The 6,080-nt window shown below is 39.1% G+C and overlaps 1 pseudogene; it reads right to left on the reverse strand.

The window, feature by feature from the left end:
• Positions 1-984: 984 nt before the first annotated feature.
• LOC140520771 (solute carrier family 15 member 2 pseudogene) lies at positions 985-3,286 on the reverse strand (annotated as a pseudogene).
• Between the last annotated feature and the right edge of the window lie 2,794 nt (positions 3,287-6,080).

Below are 6,080 nucleotides of genomic sequence, written 5' to 3' on the forward strand. Positions count from 1 at the left end.
TTAATGTTATCAGAATTATTCATTTTACATCTCACAACACTCTCGTTTGTTCACTCATAAATTATTCATCTATCCATAAATTTGAGAAGTAATATGTTCCACGTTCTTCACATTTTCTTGTAATATTTGCGTTTATATCTAAGTCATGTATCTATTTTGACCTTGTCTTGGTAAATCGTGTAAGATATTGGTCTATGCCAAAATCAAATGAGAGAGATTGAGGAAAGACTAAAAAAAAACAATCCAAGAAAAAACAAGAAGATTAACAAAAAAACAATCCAAGAAAAAACAAAAAGCAAGTCAACTAATTACAAAAAGAGATACGCAATCTTAAGAAAACGATTCCTTGAAAATCAGAATTAGGCAAAGGGAAGCCAGCAAAGGTATAAGAGAACAAGTAATAATAAAACAAAATATATAGAATTAAAAAATAGAAGACAATGTTAAATATCTCATAAAAAAACTGATCTGGAAAACAGGTCAAGAAGAGAAAACATAAGAATAATCAGACTGTACTCTATATGAAAGATATGATCACAAAAAGAATCTTGATACAATAATATAAAAAATAATTAAAGAAAATTGTCCTGATGTATTAGAACAAGAGGGGAAACTAGAATAGAAATAGAAATGGAAAAAAATAGAAAGTAGAATAGAAATAGAAAAAATCCACTAATCACTAATCACCAGTCACCACCTAAATGAGCTTCTACAAGGAAAACACATAAGAATATCATCGTCAAATTCCAAAACTCCCAGCTCAAGAATAAAATATTACAAGCAACAAGAAAAAAAGCTTAAATATGGCAGTGCCACAGTTAGAATCACAGGAGACCTACCAGTGGCAACTCAGAACACTGATATACAGAAGAGCAAAGGATATATACCCAGCAAAGCTAAGCATTATCCTGAATGGAGAAAAAAGGACATTTAATGAACTGTCAGACATTCAAGTTTTTGTTAAGGAAAAAAAAACACCTGAACTTAACTGAAGATTTGACATACAAAATGCTAAGGAGACAGGGAGAAGAGAGAGGATAAGGGAGGGATCTTTAGAGGGGAAGAATCTTTAGAGGGGAGGGTGAGGGAATAGGTTAAAGTGGGGTATAGAAGAGTGTTTTGATTAATGGGAATGGGAGGATAAGGGAGGGATTCTTGGAAGGGGGGTAGGTTAAGTAATAGGAGGGGAAGGTAGCAGGCAGAAGTAAAGTAGAGGAGTCAGGAGGGATAAGGAAAAAGATATAAGCATAAAAACAAAAATTGGAGTAGAATTTGTTAGGGAAAAAGGAGCAGGGATAGGAATCATGATCTGACAGTTTGTTTTTTTTAAATATAAATCAGTTTACTTAGGCTTGAGCAATTCTGTTGCACTGACAAAAGTCCAGTTTCTAGACATAACAAAGTTAAATGACTAGGACCTAGACAACAAGACCAAGTACATTTGGTAATGTTCCAAATGGCAAATACAGGTGCATATTTTCCTTCTTCCTCAACAAGTGTCACACACAGAAGAATGTAACAGTTACACAGTAACATATGCTAAATTATGTTGTTCATATTCTGTTGTGTGTTCGTCCTTCGTTGCCGAAGAAGACCATGCCATCAGAAAAATAATGACATGACTTGTTTTGACTTTGTTTTGAGTGAGGGAAGGCTGTGCAGGTCACTAGCCTCACTCCTCCTCCAGAGCCATCTGAATCCAGTGACCAGATAATCATCAGGATGACTGAAGATGACCCAGGATGAGGCAATTGGGGTTAAGTGACTTGCCCAAGGTCACACAGCTAGTGAGTGTCAAGTGTCTGAGGTGAGATTTGAATTCAGGTCCTCCTGACTCCTGCATTGGTGCTCTATCCACTGCACCACATACCTGCCCCTCACATTCTGTTAGACACACAAGGAATAACCATCTGTTCCAGTTTCATAAAACAATGTATGACAGACTCTATTCTGCATTAATAGGTGATGGGACTGAGGTATGAAGTGGTTAGATTTCTTACTCAAGTGTGCAGTAGGTCCCTATTCCAGGGTTGGTGCCCCCAGAGGGAGAAGATGAAAGAGAGTTGCAGGTGAGGGTCTCTGATGAAATCAGTGCTACTTCTTTGGCCTAGCCCAGTAGAAGGAAGAATACTCAATGACAGATATAGTCTGGGCCAGGACCAAGCATAAATTAGACTGATTAGGGCAGGTAAAAAAAAAATCTTGGAATAGAGCTAAGGGAGCACAGAGTTTTGTCTTCTTGGTCACTAGGTTTTTCTTGTTCTCCTTGATGTGGAAGGCATTGTGTCTTCCAAACTATAAGCATCTTCTGGTTTCGCAGGGATGTAGTAGCAGCCCATGATGGAGCCTTGTCTCCAAGCAGGACACAGGAAACAAGATAAATTCAGCCCGACTGTACCAAAGCACTTGTCTGTGCTACAATAACTACAGTGATATTCCCCATGGTCACTGTCAGGAGCCAGGCTGCCTGTAGTACTGACTTCATGCTGAGGGGGCCCTGAGCATTCTGTGACAGAGAACATAACCTCACCTACAGTGACTGCTATAAACCGTGGCAGTGAACATTTGCTTGGGAGATACATCTTCAGTCTTCCATGCCTGGAGACCCTGATCAGAACTATCAATAATAGCGACCACATATGCTGCACCAAAGCCAAGCAGGCCCAGGTCCCAGAAGTCCTTGTCTTCTGTCCCACACTGCACATGATGGCATTTTCCCCTTTCCAAGGTTTCGTAGGTAGAGATTCCATAGCTTCACCAACACTGAGGGAGATATCTCTACTTAAGATGAGGTTAACATGTTTATCCAAGGTGTTAATAAACCTCACAGCTGCCATCCCATTGACTGTTGAGGTTACCATGTCCTTCATCAGCAAGCTGGAAACTCCATTGTGATCTCCACGAATGACCAAGCTGTATCTGTTCTTCTCTTCCAGGATGTGTTCCCTGGTAACAGATATGTTGTGATACTATAGCTGGAAGTGGACACGCTGGCTCTCTATGGTCAGGAGCATTTTGGAATGGTCTGTTTTGTTCTGAAAGGGTTTGATGGGCTCTGAAAATGAGAGTTGTTATGATAATCCATCAATGACACTTTCATTTCATCATCTGCCAGATTCAAAATCCTCAGGTAAACCTCTTTGCCTCCTGGTTTACGTGGACTCAGTTCATTTACCTTGATCTCAACAGTAGCTGCAGTTGCAAATGCCAGGGATGGCAAGATCATACCAATTGCCATTTTCCTAATAGATGTTAAATTGATTCCACACATCTTGATCAAACAAAGTTAAGGCTAAAATATATTTAATCAAAAGAGAAAAATAGGGAAGTTATATTGTGTCAGCCATATTTATCAACATTTTGGACTGTTTAAAATAACTAGACAACATAAAGTGGGAATATTGCTGTGGTGCAGGAAATGACGAGTTAGTTGACTTGGAAAAACATGGAAAGACTTGGACTTATGAAGGAAGAAGTTATCTTCCCTCAGGGAAACAAAAGATAAATAAGTACGCTATGGTCTTAAATAGACGTATATGAATATATATGTTTATATATGACTGTGATTATCAACATATAAGCATATGTCAGTAAGCATATGTATGTACAGGTGTGTATGTGTATGTATGTGTGTGTGCGCACGCGTGCACATCCACACTTAACTGTAGCATTCTCGGGGGAGAGGGCAAGAAGTAGGGAAAAGAACAAAGTAAAAAGTGCATAGCAAAGTACAAAAAAAAATTACAAGGAGGCAACAATAAAGCTCTCTGTACAATGCATAGCATTTATTATATAAACTTTCTTGAAATGGAAATTTATTGCTGTATATTTTGAATCCTCTCTCACATTCTGTTGTGCACATAGCAATGCTTTCTTTTCTTATTTTGTATTTCAGTTTTAGTATTTGAGTTTGTTTCTTTTTTCTTGTTTTGTACTTAAGTTTAAAATTTTTAAAAAACTAAGAGTGTTGGCTTTATTAATAAAATGATTAAATTACCCAGAAATTATGTCTTTTGAACCTTTTTAATCACCACATTTGTTTACTCAAGGACATGGAGTGCCTTATATAAAGTTTGTTGGAATAATTGAGGGGCTCTATTAAAACAAAAATGTTATTGGGAAATGTCAATATATTAAGTTTTAAATCTCTTAGATTAGTGAGTTTTACCAGATTCAAAATTCTAGAGCAGCAGAAGCCACAGAACAATGGAGTGGAGGAGATTTCTGTTCCAGAGAGACCTGAAAAACCAGTGGGAAAGGTCTGTCACACACTGGACCAGGAGCAGAACCCAGCCCTGCCTTGGCCACGTGGCACCAAGAGGAGCAGATCCAAGCAGGCTTCAGGGAAGGAATCTCCAGCAGCAGCACAGGTCCCTCAACCCACAGGCACCAAAGGTCAGTGAAAGGGTCTTTTCGGCTGTCCAAGAAGGGAGAGGAGTATCCCCATAACTCAGGCCCCCTTGGGAGGCAGCAGCAGACAGGGACTCCCAAAGCAGGCAGTGGCCTGAATCCATTATTGAAGGTCTCCCCGTAAACCCCCTGAGGGAACTGAGCCCTGTATGGTGGCCCTGCCTCCACCTGAGCAACTGAACTTAATCTCACACTGAATAGCAGCCTCAACCCCAACCCCACCGAAAGCCCCAGAGGCTTGGGAGCACCGTTCGAATCTCAGCCCCCGAGTGCTGGCTGGGTGGAACTGGAGGCAAGGTGGTTGTGGAGAGGAAACTCAGAAGTCAAGTAACTGGCTGGGAAAATGCCCAGAAAAGGGAAAAAAAATAAGACCATAAAAGGTTACTTTCTTGAGGAACAGGTATCTCCCCCCATCCTTTTGGATGAGGAAGAACAAGGCATACTGTCAGAGGAAGTCAAGGGCCAAAGGGGACTTAAACTTGGCTCAGGCAATAGAAGACCTTAAAAAACAAGTTAACAGCTTACTAAAGGAGAACCAAAAAAACGCTGAGGAAAATAGCAGCTTTAAAAAGAGGCTAACTCAACTGGAAAAAGAGGTCCAAAAAGCCAGCGAGGAGAAGGAGGGTTTAAAAAGCAGAATTAGCCAAATGGAGGAGAAGGTTCAAAAGCTCACTGAACAAAATAATTCTTTGAAAGAGAAAATTGAGTCCAGGGAAAAGAATGACTATGAGTTAAACCAAGAAGTTAGTAAACAAAACCAAAAATTTAAAAAAATAAAAGATGAGGTGAAAGAACTCATTAGAAAAACAACTGACCTGGAAAATGGATCCAGGAGAAATAATTTAAAAATTATTGGACTACCTGAAAGCCATGATCAAAAAAAAAGAGCCTAGACACCATCTTCCATGAAATTATCAAGGAAAACTGCCCTGATGTTATAGAATCAGAGGGCAAAATGGATATTGAAAGAATTCATTGTTCACCTCCTGAAAGAAACCCGACAGAGAAACTCCTAGGAATATTGTGGCCAAATTTCAGAGTTCCCAGATCCAGGAGAAAATACTGCAAGCAGCTAGAAAGAAACAATTTGAGTACTGTGGAAATACAATCAGGATAACACAGGATCTGGCAGCTTCAACATTAAATGAACGAAGGGCTTGGAGTGAGATATTTCAGAAGTCAGAGGAACTGGGACTGAAGCCAAGAATCACCTACCCAGCAAATCTGAATATAATACTTCAAGGGAAAAAATGGTCATTCAGTGATATAGTCAAATTTGAAGATTTCATGGGTTGAGGAAAAGACTAGATCTGTATTTAAAAATTTGACTTCCAAAGACAAGAATCAAGAGAAGCATGAAAAGGTAAACAAAAGAGAAAAATCATAAAAGACTCTCTAAAGCTGAACTGTTTACATTACTACATGAAAAGAAAATATTTTTAACTCTTGAATCTTTTCTCAGTGTTTCGGTAGTTGGAGAGACTGTACATACACACACACACACACACACATACACATAGAGAGTACAGGGTATGTTATATCAGAAGAGATGATATCCACATACACACACACACACACAAATAAAATAAAAATTAAGGGGTGAAGGAGGAAAATTCTGGGAAGAGAAAGGGAATAATGGAATGGGGTAGGCTATAACTTGTAAAAGAGAT

Source organism: Notamacropus eugenii, chromosome 1 (assembly GCF_028372415.1).
Source record: "Notamacropus eugenii isolate mMacEug1 chromosome 1, mMacEug1.pri_v2, whole genome shotgun sequence".
NCBI lineage: Eukaryota > Metazoa > Chordata > Mammalia > Diprotodontia > Macropodidae > Notamacropus > Notamacropus eugenii.